Consider the following 20,952-nt stretch of genomic DNA (forward strand, 5'->3'; position numbering starts at 1 on the left):
CGGGGTTTAGTCCTCCTAAAAGCATTTATTATAATTAAAAATATAACATTCAAATTAGCAAAACAGAATGTTTTCAAGAAGCCTGTATTTTTTATTCATTAGTTTAGTTTTCTTGATCATGTTTAAAAACAAAAACAAACACCTGAAGTAATTTAGTCCCTTAAAATTCCTGGATTTTACTACCAGCCAGATACTAGATCTGTTGGTAAATTTGTTCTCTTTGTTGGTTATCACTCCAGAAAAAAAAAAAAAAAAAAATATTCAGATCATTTTCATGAATCTCTTCAACAGACACTGATTTAAAGTGTTTATATAAGAGCTATCCATTATTACTACAGCCAACATACCTGAAATGTCAAGTGCTCAGATTGAAGAGCTCTTTCAATACACATGCCTGTTAGAGATTTTCTGTAAAATGTGAATTTTGTGAAAAATATGGGTTTTTGTGATAATTAAGTTCCTCCCAAGAAATATCTCTAATTTGTGAAACTCATGCTGGCTGTCTAGTTTGGCTTGGTTTCAACTGGCTTTATTTTAGAAAGGAGGTACACTTGGTTTCTTTTTGGTGCAGACTAACCTTCAGTGTTTTATTTGCTCAGAAAGGTTTCCCAAAAATTATTTTTTCCCCAAAAAGAAGAGAGACTTTAATTCAAACTGTTTTCAACAGCAGTCACCCATCTTTCCCTTCTCCTTTCCTCCCAACGACATTTTTTATCAGAAGAAATTACAATTCCCCAAATCATTCACTAATTGTCGATGACCTATTGTAAGAAAATACTCTATTTCAGCATTATATATATGCTTAATATTATTTTATATTTCATCTTATATAATTTAATCAGTTGTTGAACCATGTGGTTTCAGTAACCAGGCCTATCTACATGAGCTTTAGAGCACTATTAGGCCTATGTTAATTTTAGTGCAAAGCAAAAATATTTCATAACTATGATAGTTCTTGTAACTTTGCAGATATAATTAAAGAGAAACCACTAAAATTCAGTCACATACCCAGCAGGTAGTAATAGATTTCAGTCACTATTCTAATAGGTTTTTTGTTATTTTGACTGTTGACTTCAGAAGCTTGCTGCTTCCTTCATTCTCATTTTCTTTATTCAACATGCAAGTCCCATTAGTTTATAGTCATAGCAATTTCTTTTGATATAATGTCATCAAAATTACTTATTCAGACAAGCCACAATCAGCCTGCAGTTGGAAATGTGGTGACTGAGTCAAGCAGTGAATACATCACCACTAGAGGGAGAGTGCATGCATTAAAAAGCGGTTAAATATACAATTCTGTATATTGCAATGGTCAAAAGGTCAGATACTTCATAATTTAGTTTTGGCCTAATTAATTTATTATTTCATAAGCTTTGAACTATGTAAATAGTTTTATTTTAATACATTTGGAAATGGAGAAGCAGAAAACCAAATCCCAAAAGAAAATGAGTCCCTAATAGACAAAATTTAGAGTATTAAGTAAATTATTGTACACCCAAAAGGTCAGGATGGTCTAGAAATTCCATTTATTTAATAACTAGTCTCTTCATCAAGTCTAGCACTTGAGTTAGAGCATCTTTGAATCACCCCCTCAGCTGAGTCACAGCGAAATTCTGTACCCTTTTCTGCAAATTAGACTGTTTTGGCTGGAACTAACTGGACACATATGTTGCCACCTGCTGCACATTCTTTAGTCTGAAGTTTTTCAACAGCTTGGTTTATATCTTTGAATAATTTCTTCATTAGAGGAAGTAGGAGTGAGGAAAGGGCAGTTCTTCCTTTGGTTTGGTTTGATCTCAGCCTGGCAAATTACTACCAGGTTGCTCCTAGGTGGGACATATTGCTGAAAGAGTACAGAGGTTTGTGTGTCAGACACTTATTTTCACTTCTGAAAGCATTTGTGAAGTTAGTGCTGGAAAAAGGTTCCTCTGCATCATAACATTTCATTCAGCTTTGTAGACCAGATATTAAATGTGCATATGCAGATTTTTCTCATATAAATTTAAATAATTTTCTAGGTTTACAAATGGGTTTTTAATTGCATATAATTGTGCGTGCATAAAATGAAGACTTAGAAAGAATAGTTGAACATTTAGCTTCTTTCATTTGCTGCAGAGATCACATCCAGTACCCTGGATGGAATAGCAACAGTCTCCTTTTTATCTGTAGTGTGTTTTGTCACTTGTCATTCTTCTTATCTTTCTCTCTCACACACATACACCCTCCCCAGACATTTAAGCCAAGGAACAATAGTCATAGTCAGATGAAGACTATTAAATATCCATGATGGCACCCTTGTGAAATTTTGTTCAGTTTAATAGAACAAATTCTTATACATTATTTCAGCCAGCATCAGACACACAGTCAGGGAAGCCTGATCCACAGAGTCCCTGGGAACAGAGACTATGTTTGGTTTGCCATGATTGTGTCTTGCATTATTCACTGCCCACAAAGATTCCTCTCAAGTATCTAATGTACTTTGTATGCCAAAAAGCTGTAGCATTTTTATCACCCATGATTTTTTGTTTTTAACCTCCATGATTATTTATAAGAAAAGTTTATATCATAGTCTTATGCTCCATTATTAGCTCTACTGTCAAAATGATTCAGTCATCCACTCACAGTGTTATCCATTACAAATAAGAAATTTGGAAAGATAGGCAGAAAGTTCACAAACAAAACATGTTGTTAAAATGGTTATTCATAGTTTTCAGGAGATACTTATGAATAATAAATGCACACGTAGGAGGTAATCAGTCTGGACTTGTATGGGATAGGAATAGGTGATGGCCTACTCATAAAAATGTCTACCCTTAATGTTACATTAAGGAAAGCAGACTGCAGGTCTTTGGTTTTCAACTCTGGTTATTGAATTATGTATGAGCTTATCTGGAGAGTTCTAAACCAATTTTTTCTTCATAAATATTTATTAAGCTTGTTCACGTACGTCATCTTGGAAACCCCAGCTTTTAATGACTGTTGTTCTGAAAGAGTTTGACCAGTTTGTCTTGCAGTCCCTTCCACCATCACAGGAGTGTGGCTGCAGTCACCATTGCCTGTGCCTAACAAAGCTAAACCTTGGTATCACCAGGCATCCACAAAACATTCATCACTTCAGGAGCATCCAGACTCCAAACGACACCATGAGGCACTGCAAGGCCTGACCAGGCCCCAGTACATGGGACTGGAAACAGATTTTGGTCTTGTGCTTCTTGGGGTGGCCCTCGGGAAGAGAAGGTACAGGGGAAGGAATCTCCCAACCTGGAGCAAGCTTGGGTGGAGGAAGGAGGTCAGGGAGATGCCAGGGAAGGGAGGGCTGGTGACAGTTTCCAAAGCCAAACAGAAGCAGTCAAGTAGTTGAGAGGGAGCCCCTGATCCTGATCCTGATCCTGACAAGGAGGCTATTTCCAGAAATCTTACTAAACAAAGTCTGTGTAAGACAGGAGGAATGGGGAAAAGAGACTGTAAAGAAAGTAAAAAAAGCCTAAAGGCATTTAACATACTTGTTAGCTTGGCAGTATTGAGTAATTTATCAAGTACCTTCTCCTTACTAACCAGAAAACAAAATGCAAATAAATGAAAATAAAGCAGATTCCAGCCAGAAATACTGATTTTCTCTGTGAGTTTTTAAATGCAGTTAAACACTTCTGAATATTAGAATAAAATTTTAAGTAATAATTACATATATTTTATGTTAACAGTTGTTCACATAATGTGAGAGAATAGTCTATTATCCATTCTTCAAAAATAAAAATATTTATAGTAATTTAATCTAATAATTTTAACATATTATGTTTTGGCTCCTGAGCAGGAACTTCCATAGAATTAAATGGACTTAGATCCATTTATGGTGGTGTTTACTATGTCCACAGGGGCTCAACCAGAAACAATTTATCTTATTTCTATTATCATTGATATAGCTTAATCAATGTAAGACATAACATAAAAAGAACAGACAAAACCAATTTTTAAAATATGCATGCTTTTTTACATCATCAGGAAAATAAATCTCTTTTCAAATATCATTGAGAGGTGCTGGAATAATTTCTCCCCATCGGCCTAATGGCCAGGTCACATAAATTTTCAGATAAAAATTCTTTTGAAAAAGAAAACCTTGCAGTCACCCCTGAAGCAATGCTTATTATTAAACATTAATATCTCCCTGTGAAGTATTCCATGGTCTCCCCTTCTTAAGTGAGAAAGAAAGGTGCATTTATAATGACTAGTGTCAGGCATAAGCAGAAACATAGTAAATTAAAACTAGTAACTTCTTTTTATTATCTTTTTACCTAATCTGAGGATATCTCAACAATGCTGCATTTCTGAGGGGCTTGAGGTTTAACAACTGTAAATGCTGGGTTTGCTTTAGGAATAGACAAACATGACGCAACCACACCCCCCAAAAAAAGAAAATTAACAAAGAATATCAATTATAGAAAAATGGAGAGTGTTCTGGGAAACTTAAATTACAAATCCCTAGAGCTCTGAAAAGAAGAATAAGGAAATTGCTTTCTCCCTTTGGGCATGACCTTTTCTTTTGAATGGATTCCACAGAATAAAAAGAGGAATCATCTTTTATTTAAACAGGAAGCAACTTGAGGCAGTTTGGGGCTCTTGGGAATATTTAAACACATGCTGAGAAAGAAATTGAAAGCCATGACTATTTCAAGGACAGAACTTCAGTGATCTATGCCGTTAATGTGATACCCAGTCCTCCTGACACCAAGAGCAAAAATAGCATTTATCCTTTTATCAATACACAGCATTAGCAATGCAACTGCCTGTGATAATGCCTGAAATTATGGAGTGAGCTGTTTTCTGGGCCTTCTGGAAGGACTGGACACTGCTGGTAGGTCCATTAAAAGTTACATTAGGGTAATTTAATTCCTCCAGCCCAGCTCCATTCACAGCTCCTCCTTTCTTCCAAGTTACAGTCTGTTGAATCAATAGCCATTAGAGCAAATCAACCTCAGTGGGAAAACGCCCTTGTCAAACCCCAGCCTGACTCATTGTCATCATTTCAGATCCCCCTTAAGCAAGAACAAAGTCACTTTTGAATTCTCAGACGAGATGTACTCTATTTGAAAGCAATGCCAGAGCCAGCAAGCAATGCCATGGAGCTGTGATACACATAGAGGAAACTCCAGCAAACAAGGTGCAAAACAGCTGAGACTCATTTCAGTGTCTCTTTTTTCACTTGCTTCTATAAGAGCAGCTGCAGCCTCCAAAATGAGACCCAGACTCCTGATTTAATATCTTGTCTTGTATTTGCTGTAAGTGACATTTTACATTTGTTTTAATGACAGGTATGAGCATGTGGCTCTTTGTGGCATTCTGGAAGAGCTGAGTCCTTTTACACCATTCTGCTCACTTTTACTGGCATTATCACACAGCAGGATAGTAGGGTCTAAATCCACTTTAATTTCCTCAGGGTGTTCACCTGGTCAGAAGAGCACGTCCTGACATAACCATGCACATGAGTAAGAGGTGCAGGGGCCTTTCAGATCAAGGCTGCATTACCTTCCCCTTGGGAGGCAAGACAAAGCAAGAGTTCTGAAGCAAACTAGGAACCACAGTCTCCACAGCACAGGACATTACAAGACTTTGTATAAAATATGAATGCTCTCTAATCCACAAAGTATTAAAAGATACTACCTAGGGTTTGGAAAAATAACATATTTCCAAGGAGATATTGGCCACCAAAAAAAAAAAGATTCTATCATAGTCAAGCTAATAGTATACTCTCTATGAATATATTTGTGCTTTACACTTACTAGGTGAAACTCCATGAATAGATTATTCACAACTGAAAATGAGTTTTATTTTTGTGTCCTTCATTGCATCTTCCTTTTTTTTTTTTTTACCAGCCCTAATGTACTCTTCTCTTTTTTCTTTTTTTTTTTTTAACTAATTAACTGAGATAAGTGCCAAAGTCCTGTGGCTTAATGTACACTAATGACTATGACATGATTTTCAAGTTGTAATATGGAACATTGAAAATGTGTTATTCATGTAGGGAAAAGCATTCCATACCTATTTATAAACCTCCCGAAATGATGAATCTTTCAATGCCGCTACCTATTTATAAACAGCTCAGGGGCATAAAGTACACTGAGAATTTGATGACCTAATATCACATTATACTCTGATTTTGTTTGATACACATGCATTCTGTAATTTGCAAGCACTCACATTGTAATACTTTATGGCATATTCTGAATATAATAAATTTGCATTTTTACAGATAAACCACAATAGTCACAATCAATTCTCTCTTATTTACTTTTCATTGCAAATTATTTGTTTACTTCTCATGCTTATGTTTTAGATTCTAAGAAACAGAATAAGTCTAAGGTCCTAACCATACTTTGATCACACATTGTGGACTTTTTTCTTGCTAAGAGTGCTTTAAATACAAGTAAAAGCTGAGCATGAGACAGATGAAAATGGATGGAAAGTATGAAAGCTTTGGTTTAATATGGCTCAAGGCTGAGAGGAATAATAGATGACAGGGAAATAAAAATTGATGCAGACTCTGCTATTTTAAACAGGGATATGAATGGCAATAAGAAACAGAGGAGATGAGCTGGAACAAGTTCAGATTAAGAACTGCTAGGCTAGTATGCTTTTTTAAGCATTATTGTAAGCTTTAAAGGATAGAGAGCTGTTCTTCCTTGCTACAGTGCATAGTGATATCTTATTAAACTTGGGCTGATTATTGGAAATTTACTTCTGAAGGAAATGCACCAGGATGATGACATGAGATTCATATAGAAAGACTGAGAGGTTGCAAAGAGCCATCTCACAAAATCCATTTTTGCCTTTTCTACACACAGAAACCCTGATCCTTCAGAGACAGACATGTTGCTTCTAGACTGTAAATATAGGAGTGGGTTCACTAGATTTGGGATGCTTGAAATTGGTCAAAGGAAATCTTACTGACTTCCAGCTAAATGTGCATTAATTCTGATACACTCAAATCAGTGGATTACAGACAAGACTTTTTAGGGTTTGAAGCATATTTTTCTTTAAAGATTTTGAAAGCAAGACTCACTTCTCTTGCTCTTCAAAAATGAGCTCTGATACAAGAAAATCTTGACAATTAATGACTTAATTGCAGGAGTGGATGGCCACTCATTTATTTAAATTAACTTCCAACCAGGGACATGCTGTGATTCCAGGTAAAATGTTACTTTTTAAGAAAAGTATTTCTTAAGTTAAGCATCGATTTCAGAAGGGACAAAAATTTCCATCGTGCCAACTTGCATGTTTTCTGAAAATGTTTGTAAGTTATATGTAATAGCTTTGCAAATTCAGGTAACTGTTTTTACAGTCTCCAGGTTTCAGGGACAGAAAGCTGTTGCTTTGTCACTGTAATAGTTTTATTAAAGAGTTTGTCTTAATTTCAATTGAGCTTCTACCTTCTAAACTATTCTACAGTAGTCTAAAAAAGATAAAATACTTATTGTACATAAAACTTTCATTTTAGAGGAACTGATTCATTCCAAATGGATGATAAATATGAACAGAATTAAATGAATGAGCCTTGTTATTAAAAATTCTTCTTATACAAATTCTTCCACCTCTCAACTCAGCACTAGAATGTGGTTAAATACAGATGATCCAGATATCCCCCAAAGGGCTGGCAGAGCAGTGTGAGATGAGGGTGAGGTACTCGGCTGAGGTAAACCCAGAGATTCAACACATCCCTGCTGATTTTCTCCAGACAAAGAGCCAGCCTGTTATTTTTAGCTTGTATATTTTACTGGAATTTATCAGCATTTCAACTCTCCAGTGGAGCATCGGTGCTCCCATCTACAGGCAGAGCATGCATAGGGCACTAGCTCCTCTCCCACACAGCCTCAAATTGCTTCTGCCACTCTTCCATCCAGCCATCCCTGCAGCTTGCTGACAAACTTCTCTAAATTACAATGAGACAGCTGCCCACACAAATGTGCTGGCTGGTTTGTTTCGCGCAGACCCAACATACCACCTCCACAGGCACAGCAGCCTGTTTCAGCGAGTACAAGTGTGAAGGAACAGCAACAAACTGAGCTCACACACCAATGATCTCAGTTTCAGTGGTGGAGGAAGAGTGGGCTTTATACTGAGATTCTTGTTCTCTTCCCAGTGATCCATCACTTCTTCCAGGACTTCCTTAGCAGAAGGTTCATAAACCAAAGCCACAATGGAAGTTGCAGCTCCTCCTACACAGTGCATGGTGCCCTGCCACCAGGGAGGCAGCTTCAGGAGTTTGTTACAGAATCAAGTAATACTTAAGTTTTGTTGGAGTTTTCAGCATGCAGACGCCACTACATGAAGATTTTGATGGTATATTTGTTTTTTTAAATGTCTGTATTGGGTTGGTGTGGCCAGGTTTTGGTAGCAGGAGGTTACAGAGGCAGGTTCTGTGAGGAGCTGCCAGAAGCTTCCCCCATGTCCAACAGTGCCAATGCCAGGTGGCTCCAAGGTGGATCTGCTGCTGGCCAGGGCCAAGCTCATCAGCCAGTGGTAGCACCTCTGGGATAACAGAGTTAAGAAGGAGAGAAAGGTGTTGCGTAAGATGATTGCAGCTGAGATAGGAGTAAGTATAAGTGTGAAACAGCCTTGCAGACACCTAGATCAGTACAGAAGGAGGGGCAGGAGGTGCTCCGGGTGCTGGAGCAGATTCCCCTGCAACCCCTGGTGGAGCCCATGGTGAGGCAGCTGTGCCCCTGCAGCCCATGGAGGGCATGGGAGAGAAAATATTCACCTGCAGCCCATGGAGGGCCAATGCTGGAGCAGAGTGACACATGTAGGAGGCTGTGCCTCGGTGGGAAACCTGTGCTGGAGAAGAGCCTGTGGCTCCATGGACAGAGGAGCCCACACTGGAAGAGGTTTGCTGGCAGGACTTGTGGCCCCATGGGATGGTCAGTAGCCTTTCAGAAGAATTCATTGAACGTGTCTCTTTACAAGGGAACAAATTTATTTCATGAATAACTATAAATCTTTTGAAACCCACTGACTGACCACAAATGCAAACTCCATAAGAGATAAAATCCATACACAGAGTGAATATATCCAAACACCTAAACTTTATAGATGTATTAACCTAGAGATCTAGTGTAGGTTAAGTGGGAGTTGGAAAGTTGCTATCAGCCTAAGCTATGTATACAGATGTTTCTTAAACCACTAATTTACTCCTATTTTGCTCTATTTGCAACATCAGATGGTTTCCAACATCTTCAAAATTCTATAATTAAATAGCTAAAACTCTTGTATACTTGTAGCTAAATATGTTGGTATTTGTGTGTAGTTTGTTTCAGTTTTAGACTTACATCTGCATCTGGATTTAACTGTTTTTCACACTCAGGAAAACACTGAATATATATTTTTAATATTGAGAATTTCACAAACAATGCTGTAGATCCCTGCCTTGGAGCAATGAGTCATAAGAAGTGGCTCGAGGACTGAAATGATTACGTTGAAAAGTGTATTTTTAACTACAGGAGGAAATAACTTTCATTATCATCATATTGGCAAAGTACTTGAAGGTAATAGCTCCATCAGGCAATTTTTTTCCCTAGTCCTTATGTCAGAAAATAAAATTTTTTCAAAAAGCCATTTTTTTTTCCAAAACACTCTTCACAGCAGCAGAAAGTTAGATGGAAAGGCAAGATATAGACATTGTCAAAATAGAATGTGTTGAAGAAAATAACAGGTGCATAAAAGAGTAGGAAAGAAAAAATCCCTCAGGATAAATTAATTTCATACGGTACTTGTTTAAAGAGCTGTTAGGACCAGAAACCTTAAGAAACCTAATTAATTTTTTAATTCATAAAATTTAAAAAATATAGTTTGAAGAAAAAAATATATGAAGCCTATACACCTATAATTCTGGATAATAAACTATGCCTGTAATCAGGCATCTTTCCCATCAAGAAAGGAATCATTTTCACTGTTCAATTTGCTATAAGACTTGAAATACATAAACAAGGACTAGCCTTGGGTTGTGTTCTCCTTTGCAGTCTGCCATTTCATCCATCTGGATGAATTTCTGTATTCAGGCACTCCAGAAAGCAGCAGAAGAGCTCAACATGACTGTGTCTCTGGCTGTGCAATAACAACAGGACCTGTGCATTTTAAGGTTGTCAGTAGGAGCCCAGAAAATTCACATATCTGATACACAAAAATCAGTCTCCAGTGCTGCATTTTTCGTACACTTCTTTGCAATATTTGGAGCTAGATTGAGTGACAGGATATCTTTTGAATCAGGTAGATTACATATGTATCTGTAATCCAACTTGGCTGAGTTGAAATATGGGCTTTTGTTGTCCTGTCAGCATAAGTACAAGCCAGCACAAAGCCTCCTTACTCAGTGGAGATCAGCCGCCCTGCAATAGACAACAGTACCTCTCCTAATTTTCATGCCTAATTTTTATAGAAGTTAGTCCAAAGCCCCTGCTTGCAGGCAGCCTTCTCAAAGAAGCTGGAACAAGAGCTGCTTGTAACAGAATAGGCCAAATCCTCTATATCAATTATAGCTTCAGCACTCCATTTAGCAGCCACCATCTGCCAAAATCTGGCTAGAGTTGGGGTGGTCCCCAGGCAGGGTTTGCCAAAGTAGTGACAAAATGCTTCTTTCAGCTCCTGGATGGAAAAATCACTGCTTAATGAAAACTTCAAAACACTTTAATTCCTCTGACCCTTTCAATATAGACAAGGATGTATGTAGAAGTTTCACAGAGTGGTGGTTGTTGCTCTCACTGGCTGATAAGTACAAAACAGCTTAATGCAGTGCATAATCTCTTTTAAACTGTTTGATCTGAGAGAAAAACTGTACATTTCCAAAACTATTTCATCTATAAACTATTTCATCTATATTTACCTCACAACTGGCCTAAAATGATAACGTGCTTAGGCTGCCTACAATACACTGCCCATTGCAAGTCCCATACTCTTCACGTACTCCCCTGCATGTCCCAAGTCCCTGATGGATCAGCACAGCTCACTAGAAGAAAGAGCACCAGACCACGTCCCTACAGTAGGACCATGCCAGGACACTGTGGCCACCTTGGGGGTTCAGTCCTTCCTAACTGTGGACTCATCCCTGTGCAATGCATGTAACATTGTACCTGTTAAAAGTGTGAATATATGGCATAATGTAAACACAGAGAACACAAAGGGCAATAAGCCTAAATTGTCCCTGGTTTGTTTGTGTTCCTCTTAGGCACACCTACTTCCTTATTCCTGACATATTTCTGTTCACTTTAACAGCTACAGCTTAGGTTTGAAAGGGCTGCTCATCTGAGGTAGTCACATTTTGACCTCCAAAAATTTTCCCTGATTTTAATTGCTTTAGAAAGAAAACTTTAATATGGATTAATATTTAGTATTTGTTTATATGCATGCTATTCTCTATAGAAACCTGTTCTTAATATGCTGTTCACACAATGTAAGGAAATATTTCTAAATTTTCCAGAATGTTTCATTTTCATGACATTTTTATTAATTACAGTGATATAATGAACCAGACCCATTTACAGCCTCTGCAGACTTCCCACGCAAGCAGAAGGTTTTAAAGTCTTTGATTTGCAGTGTGGTTACGAGTGAAATTAATCAATACTTACTAATAAAATTTACAGCAAGAGAAAGAAAATGATTGAAGTGTGTTTCAGCTTCAGCAGACCTAATTGCTTTCCCTGTCTCTCAGCACTCCAGTTCAGGTGGTATCTAGGGGGGGATGAGGTTTAGATTTTCTGTGAATATCAAAGCCAGCAGTCATAGCTCTATATGTGTTATTTATTGAGCACAGGGACTGTAGTTCCTCAGTCCTGAAAATTCTATGGGGCAGAACAGCAGGGTGACAGTCTCCCTCTGAGGCTGTTGAACAGCACTTGCTGAGAAAGACAAAGCAGACCCTTACAAAAGGAAGACTGACACATTCAGGTTCTTACATTTAAGTAGATGTTTTTGTGTACTGGATTCTCTTCTCCATCACTTTTAACATGTGAGAAAGAGAAAATATATTTTGCAAATATGTGGTTAACAATACAAAGGGCAAATGGCGAGGCTACAAAAATATTACTGTGAGATAGTTGTTTTATGACTTTTTGTAGCCAGCACAGATTCCTCTGGTTTGACTGGTTCCTGATCACAGCATTTTGACCTATTTTCCTGCCTTGTTTTTAAAAGAGATAAACTGCTTAACTTTGCCAAACACGCATCCTGTTGATCACCAGGCTGTCACTCAGCAGCTCTTTTTCATTCTCCTCACAAAATTAAACATTGGTTTTGGTTTTTTGCCTTGGGGAACTTGCATCAACCCTTTCACATCTTACCAAAGGCAGAGACCTAAGAGTGATGTAATCTCCTGCCTTGACCTTCTGGGCACCCTTTGGCTTGCCCTAGAAGTTTCCATGTTGTTTCAGTCCATGTTTTTTGTTTGCCAGGCTGCCTATTCCTAGTGCCATGCTGGGCAGCTGCAGGTGTTCTTTGTCTCCTGGGCAATGTGCTTTCCAGCTTGGTTCTTTTCTGGACAGCTGCTGTTCTTCCCTCCAGCTGTTACTCTGTTGGCCATGTTTGAGTGCATGAGATAAGAGAAATCAATATCTAGCAGAATCAAGAGAGTCTTGCTGGCTGTTTTTCATCTAGAGGATTCAATTATTTTCATTGTTTAAAATGTCCTATAAAATAAAATTGGCTGACAATAATGTATAGTCAAATAAATTTTACCTTTAAAAGTTACTGTTTATTTTTTGTAAATCAATAAATTTGGTCTCTATAGAGGTTAGACTTTTTTTTAAGGAAAGTCTAACCTATATAGGTTACACCTTTTTTTTTTTTTTTTTAAGAAAAAGTCCCTTCTTTTCTCTTCCTTTTTTTTTTTTTTTAACTATTATTTAATGATTCATTTGCCTGTTCACCTGTTCACTCAAACTATGTCTTGGCTTCCCTACTGTCTACAGAGTACCTAGGACAGAGGCAAGACAGAGATAAAGGAATAAAGTCGGGATTCACTAAAAGGCCTTCAAAGGATACAAAGATGGACCCAAGATGGACTCCAAGTCACGAGTTTTCACGCTTTTATAAGTTTTTGGTCCATTTACATATTGGGGTTAAAAATCCAATTACAGCTTCAGGTTATGCAGTCCTTTCCTCCCAGTTTGCTCTCCTCAGTTCCCTCCTTTTTATAATTTTTGGGCCCGAAGCTGCAATGGTGTCCTTGGTTCTTGGCTGGAGAAGGATTGGTTTGTCTGACTAAACTGTGAGAACTTGCTAATACTTTATATGAAGTTCAGAGTTAGACACCAATGCAGTACAGAATCTGGATAATATGAAAACTAAAATTTAAGGCATTAAGTTTTATTCCCAATGAGCAAATGCATGGCAGAAGAAATAGATCTTGTGCTGGACTGCAGTTAAGCTCCCGTGAGACAAATCTCCCCACAGGACAAAGCACTGCTCTGTTTCACTTTTGGACTTCTGCATTTTTCCTACCGAAATAAACTATAGAGATAGGTGTTATACCACTTAACACGAAACATGGAACTCCTTCTTTTTCCTCAAGCATCTTCCCAAGAGGTGGGAGTACAGAGCTGACCCCAGTGTGGGAAATGTATGTTCATAAAAGTTCATGCATGGTTGGGTTTTCTGCAGAACACACTCTCTGAGTATGCATGAAATATATTTCAAAGTCTGAAAAATTAATTGCACTATTTTTTTACCTCTGTCTTCCAGAAAAATGGAATAATGGCTCCAATAAAATGTTTGTGACAGAAGCTGCCATGGATAATTTATTTTGGATTGCTATCTTTAACTTTTTCCACCACATACTGTCTGATCCCATAAGGCTTCTCCTTATGGGTTTATAATCCACGAGGCCTTGGAAGTAAAAGTCATGTTTTTCCTTTCATGACTTTGCCAGAAAATGGCAAATTGAAGTCTTGACTATGTCTGGACATGTGTTTTCTAGTTTCATTTCATCTTCTCAGTGATCTGCCAATATTTCATAGCTTTTCCTATACCCTACATTCATTATGATATTACACAACATTTACAGTTCATCATGTCTGTTTTTGTAATTAAAGGATTATACTTTTGGTACTTATAAACTGATTTTTTTGCTTACTTATGTCTTTGGACAATCCACCTAGAAGATTAATTTCCTCTGTGCCAATTTCTAGGAAAATATCACTTTTAGACCTTGAGAAAATAAAACATCCAAATTTCTTTATTTATAGCTCTATTCCAAGACCACCTTCAAATGCAATAGAATAGATTTGAAAAATGAGGCTGATCAGAATAGTTTAGACATATGTGTTTTTTCCCAAGCACATAAGATTGTATTTGATTTAATCTTATAATCTTTTGAGAATTTCTAACATTGATTATGAAAATATTTATACTCCCTACAAGTGTGTCCATTTGCTTTAAGGGAATTTCTCCAATTACTTCAACACTCTTTGTCTTGTAAGCAGATTTATTCAGGTAGATAATTGATTCCTGGGTGAGGGAGTTCAAGGTGGGTGATTTTAAAACCATAGTACAAAATAATAATTCAATGGGAATATTTAAAATGAAATCATGGTGTGAAAAATGAAATAGTTGATTTACTTATTCACTGCACATTTAAAAAATTGGTTTTGTATAATTTTAGAAAGTCAGGAAATAAAATCACTTAAATTAGGTCCAGGGATAACAAGCATAATGAACTTCCAAACTTGAATGAGCATGGTATTTTCCTCATGCTTGAATCTGTACTATAATCTTATCTACCTAATAACAAGATCTATTTTATGAAGTTTTCTGAAGTCACAGTGGAGCCACAGAGGTGAAAAAAGGGTCAAATATTAACCTCAAGATTTTCCATTAAAAGCTAACCTGAAAAAAGCTCTGCTTTTACACCAAAGAGAGATCCTTGTCAACAGTGTTTTCTTCAATTATTTGTGTCAAAAAAGAAACCTGTGATATACTTCAAAAAGAGACCTGTGATATGCTTCTTTTGACAAAATGCATACAGTGAAGGTATCTGCACCTAAGCTAAGTGCACAGACCCCCTTTGTGGCCAATGGGCAGAACTGGAAATTTCAGAGTGCATCTTGCCTCTCTTACAGTAAAGGTACATTATGAGATCAGATACATACCAGAAAAATTCCATTTCTGTTCACTGTCTGCAGGCAAGATCAAACCCCCTGATCAAGTGTTTGTATTGTACATAAGTGAAGTTGAGTTTGTTTGAATCTTAATATTTTACCTCAATTAAAAAAATTAATATCAGAACCCTTTATCTCAGTGTACCAGGAAACTTCAGCAATTTTTTTGAGGACCTCCTTATTTTGCAAGTTTCACTTATGCCTTTTCCTCAAAAATTTCCTTTTAAGTCTCTTTCTGTTATTGCTGAAGTTTAGCTGCAAAAATAACACAATTTTCCAGAAAAAACTTTGGAAAAGAATTATGAGAATATATACTATAAAATGCATTTTTTATTATTATGAATTGGCCTTTTAAAATATTTCCACAAAAGTTTCCAATTTGCAAAATAATTTTAACAGGGAACACCTTAACAGAAAACAAAAATTTATCTGTCTGAATGGAAGAAACCATATAAAATATATTAAAATCGCAGAATGTATTTATTTCATCATAATTTGCAGGATGATGTGTCCCCTTTCTCACTGCACAGTTACTCCCTCTTTGACAAATGCAGCAGCACAATCATATGTTTTTCAGGGTCTTCTAAGGGTTGATTGGCTTTTCAAGCTATGTACACGCATTGATCCCAGCTCTGAAACATGCCAGTGAAAACAAAATCCTGGTCAAAACATTTGTCTTCATGAGTCACTTATTGACTTAGAGGGAAATTATTTTAAACTCTGTTTCCAAGAAAGGTATCTTGAATGCAAGCAGACTTCAGAAGAAGAGGGAAAGTTTCCTACCTGAGAGGTTCTTTGAATTGTGAACAGTTATATCAATTGTGTAGGTTTGTTCCAAAGCTCCACCTACTCAACCACATTATGAAAATCACTTTCTGGATTGCTTCAAGGATGAACTAAGACAGATTGTCCATTGCTGTTATTGCTGGAAGAATTTTGCCTTGCTATTGTGCTCTGAGAGGAATGAGTGCTGAAAGTGCATGTCCATTCCTTAATAGGTGAGCACTCCTGAACTCACCTATTAAGGATTGGATAAGCACTTTCAGCATATCCATTCTATATAGGAGATATCCAGTGTCCCACAAGCTTCAGACCCAGTCTAATGCAAATAAAAGTGGGTGTTGTTTCTGGATGTCTGCATGTACCTGAATTCTATACAGTCTTATGGAAGGTACTTCCAGAAATACTGTCGAAGCCTTCAACAGGCTGAATTCCTGACATAGCTTGAGAACAGCTCGCATTCCAGACCTTTTTTTTTTTTTCCCCAAAATGAGACAAAGGTATTTCTCTTCAATATGTTTATTTGACACTGACTTCAAAGAACTCATAATGAAACATTTGCTGTGGAGAAGTCTGATTGATAGAGTAATGGAGATAAAATTGCTGGGTTCTTTTGGTGCTCATTTCCAGAGGAGAGATCTTTAGAACTTTTTAGACTTCCTTGTAATGGTATTGCTACTGTAGCACAACATAAATTACCTATTTTCAAGAAACAATATGTTCACTCAGCTGGACTTCTCTGCTACGAGTCATATAACTTTAGTAAAAGATATTGTCATTTCTCTGCTGTGGTTTATTGTAGTTATAGATTTGAATATGCAAACCACCATTTAATATGCATTTTCAAGCCATCAGAAGGAAAAGTTCAGAGCACCATATGTTTTTCCAAAGCGCTCCTTATAAACATCAGGCACACAAGAGAAGCCCAAGCGTCAGTTCCTGAGGTATTACTGATATGAGTGGGAAACTTCCTGTTCTCACCAAAGCCACAGCAGCATTTGCTCATGTGAGTCAAAGGACATTCTGTGTCCTAACCAGAAATGTCAACTGCACTAAAATCTATCACTGAAACCAGAAGAAAATACTAATTTTTATTACATATTTTATTTTCTTTTGATTCTACTCTCACAGAAGCTTTACCTTGCCTTATTTCTTATCTTTCTGTCAAAATTACCAAGAAACCACTTATACTTTTTAAACATATTTTATATACATATTTTATTTATAATTTTACATTTGTACTTTATTACACAATTTATTTTGTGTTGTGAAATAAAAAATGTTTAACATCTCCACCTTAAGCCCCAGCCCCTTGCCATGCACTGACTTGGTGTCAGTGTTCTTCTGAGGTTTTTTCTGCTGCTCCAAAACTCGAAGTTTTACTTCCTAATAATTTTAGAATCAAACACAAAGCTCCTACAATTATTAAAGAATAAAACGTGTCCAATTCTAAGCATTTATTTGTGTTACATACAGACAAGTATGAACTTCAAAAAACAGAGAAATCAGTGCATAGCAGTTGAGCAATATAAATGCAGGGCAACACATCTGAAATTCTATCTGCAGGTCTCAGTTTCACAACCCTTTTGAATGCAATGATGTTGCACAAGTATAATGCAAGACAGAATGTAGTCTTCTGCAATCAGTAGTCAAGAGCCAAGAAATGACTTCAAGTGTGCGTATAATAGCTTTTTGCTGGCCTCCAGGATATCAAAGACACTGTGCAAAGAGCCTCATAATTGTTGCATTATAATATTTTTAAGGGTGGGATTCAGTGCAATTGTTTTAGGAAACTTTTTCTGACCAAAATATCTAAACAGATCTTTAATGCAATACTTCTGATTATGAAATTATTCTAGGAATTCAGGAAGTAAATTCACAGCATCCCTCTCCACAGTAAAGGAGAAACCAGATAAAATCAGTTCAACTCCCTAGAAATCAGTGTTACAGCAGCCAAAAATTAGGCCCAGTATGTTATAATGCCTGGAAAGGACACACAAAGTTTCCACTTTTCCACATTAAGGATGAGTCATTTGTCTTTAGCAGAAATGCTAAATAGAATAGAGAAGGTATATGCCAGAGGTAAGGGAGAGGAGAACTTGAATAATTTTGTATTGTTGAAAGGCTCAGTTTAATACGAAATGAAAAAAAAATTACTTCAACAATCTGCAAATGAATGAGCCATAGATGAGGGAAAGCCATACTTTTTGTATTAAATCAGTCCATTCATTTAACAGTTGGATGTGTTGATAGCTGAATTACCATCTGCCATAAAAGCAGATGTTTTTCATTCGTGTTTTAATGAATCTTATTTTTCTAATCAACTTTGTACAGAGTAAAAATCTGCTTTTAAGAAGCACTGTATCTTCCATACACTGGACTACTTTGGCCTGTCAAAATTACAGACTATCTTATCAAATTAAAGTGTTTATGTGACTGTGCTTTCTTTTATGGTCTGAAATGCATCCTTGCTTAAGCAGTGATTCTATCCCATCCCTTTCAAAATGAAGTAGTGACCCTTCAAGCTTTCCCAGAGCAAGGCTGTGGCAATCCATCTGCAATTTTAGTAAGACCATGCAGATATTGAAATAATTACCTCCCACTATTATCCATCGGCTCTCAAGTAATTACCTGCTTCCATTAGCATTTTATTTGATTCACTAATTACCTTGAGAAATGCTGGTAGGATGTGCACTACCTGAAAGGATTACATTCAAATTAACCAACAAAGGTTTTGTTAAGATGTCAGCATGAAAATAGAAGTCAAAGTCGTGTATAAGAATTGTCAAGCAGTAAAGTGCAAATCCTTTAATTTCCATTGGCCAAAGTCACAGAAAGTTTCATGCAACGTGCCCTTGCAGCCCAGAAAGCCAGTCATGTCCTGGACTGCACCCAAAGCAGCGTGGGCAGCAGGGCAGGGGAGGGGAGTCTCTCCCTCTGCTCTGCACTCATAAGATCCCACCTGCAGTGCTGCATCCAGCTCTGGGGTCCCCAGCACAGGAAGGGCATGGACCTGTTGGATGAAGGCCAAAGGAGGTCACCAAGCTGATCAGAGGGCTGGAGCACCTCTCCTCTGCAGACTGGCTGAGAGAGCTGGGGTGGTTCAATCTGGAGAAGGCTCCAGAGAGACCTTATACCACCTTCCAGTACCTAAAAGGGTAACAAAAGAGCTGGAAAGGGACATTTTACAAGGGCTTAGAATGGTAGCGCAACAGGTGACATCTTTAAACCAAACGAAGGCAGGTGTAGATCAGATATTAGGAAAAAACTCTTTAGTGGAAGGGTGCTGAGTGACTAGAATGAGTTGCCCACAGAAATGGTGGATGTCACATCCCTGGAAGTGTTTAAGGCTAGCCTGGATGGAGCCCTGAACAAGCTGATCTAGTGGAAGATGCCCCTGCATCTGGCAGGGGAGTTGATCTTTAAGGTCACTTCAAACCCAAACCATTCTATTATTTACAAGCAGGAAAAAAACAAGAGAATGACATCTCTCTCACATCCATTCTGACCCTACAACCAGTTTACTGCGGAAAAATATTTACATCTTTTAGGTCTAGTTTATCACACAAAGAGTTATATGAACACTCTGGCACAGAGTTTATTAAAGGATAGACCTCTGAAGTGTGCATGGCTACTGTCTTATTACACACTATATGTACTATACTATATATATATACATATATATATAGTACTACATACAAAATATATATTGTACTATACAATAGTTATTCTGCTGTTTTAATTTTTTGACTGGTACAAAGAATCTAGCCCTGTTATCTTGTGAATGGAACCTCCTAGTGCTTGTCCTCAGTCATATATTTATACATAGATAATAATATTTGGGTAAAATGCCAGGCCTCCTGATACATGCCCATACATTGTTATTTTGCAAAACCTTCTCTGTGACCCTTCCAGAACCCCCTTTAGTGAAGTGTTGACCACTGAGAGCCCTCAAAAGACCTGTGTAAATTTTCACTGCAAAAAGAAAAGGTTATTTGGAGTAGGTAAATTTACCAGCAAAAGTAGTTTGAGTTTGGTGGTAAGGTGTTGTCCATATTGTCACAAACCTACACAGAACCAACACAACTATCTAAAGGGTCAGAAAATTCAATACAATATTCTTGAAAGGACTTTTTTTTCACTCCGTGCTGCCCAAAATGGACTTAAAGCTAAGAAAAAATAAATTGAGACAGTAACAATTCTGCTAATAACTTGTTCCATTGGCCCTTTTCTAGCGCCAGTGGCACTTTCACATCTGACGCTAGCCATCTGAAACGTAGGCATCCAGGCTGTAAAGAGGAACATCTCCATTGTGACATTCACCCTGATCAGTCCTGATCACTGATATTGCTACACTCATTCCTCTGCCAACTCACCCTCTGGAAGTGGAAGTGTCCTACTTCAGCAGCAACCCCATATTGCAATCTTTATGCAGCAAAACAATCTATAGGTAACATCATCTCAGTCCAGCAAAACAAAAGTCCTCGTGTCCTGGTCCTTGCCTGTTCTCCAGGCATGAGCTCAGGTAATCCTGCTAAAAAGTATTGTCTTCTGGTTTATATGTTATCGTGGATGTCAACATAGTAAACCTCCAAAGGTCCATTGGGTGATTGCACTGAATAATAGCCTTGCACTTAAAAGGACTATTAAACATGGTGTAGGCATGAGTATCCCAGGAAACTTGGCCATGCCTGTTCCAGTTTCATATGTAAGTCCAGTGATGCATTAAGTGCATCACAAAACCCCCTGGAAATGAAGACTATGACTCAAAAATATGGCCAGCTTTTGTCCTTTTTATTAAAAGAAAGAAAAAACAGAAATGCATCATGAGGACCAGAATCCACCACAGTTCACTCTATCCATGAAGTAGATAACTCTTGGGTATCATCAGTAGATAACTCTTGGGCAGAAAAAAAAAATTAATTGTTGTAATTTATCTGACCTGTGATATCATTTCAATGCATAGAATTTGGAGAACCAGGATTTCAGATAAAATGTTGTGAAAGCCCTGATTTTATTTCCAGTTAGGTTCATTGTG

Source organism: Melospiza georgiana, chromosome 3 (assembly GCF_028018845.1).
Source record: "Melospiza georgiana isolate bMelGeo1 chromosome 3, bMelGeo1.pri, whole genome shotgun sequence".
Lineage (NCBI taxonomy): Eukaryota > Metazoa > Chordata > Aves > Passeriformes > Passerellidae > Melospiza > Melospiza georgiana.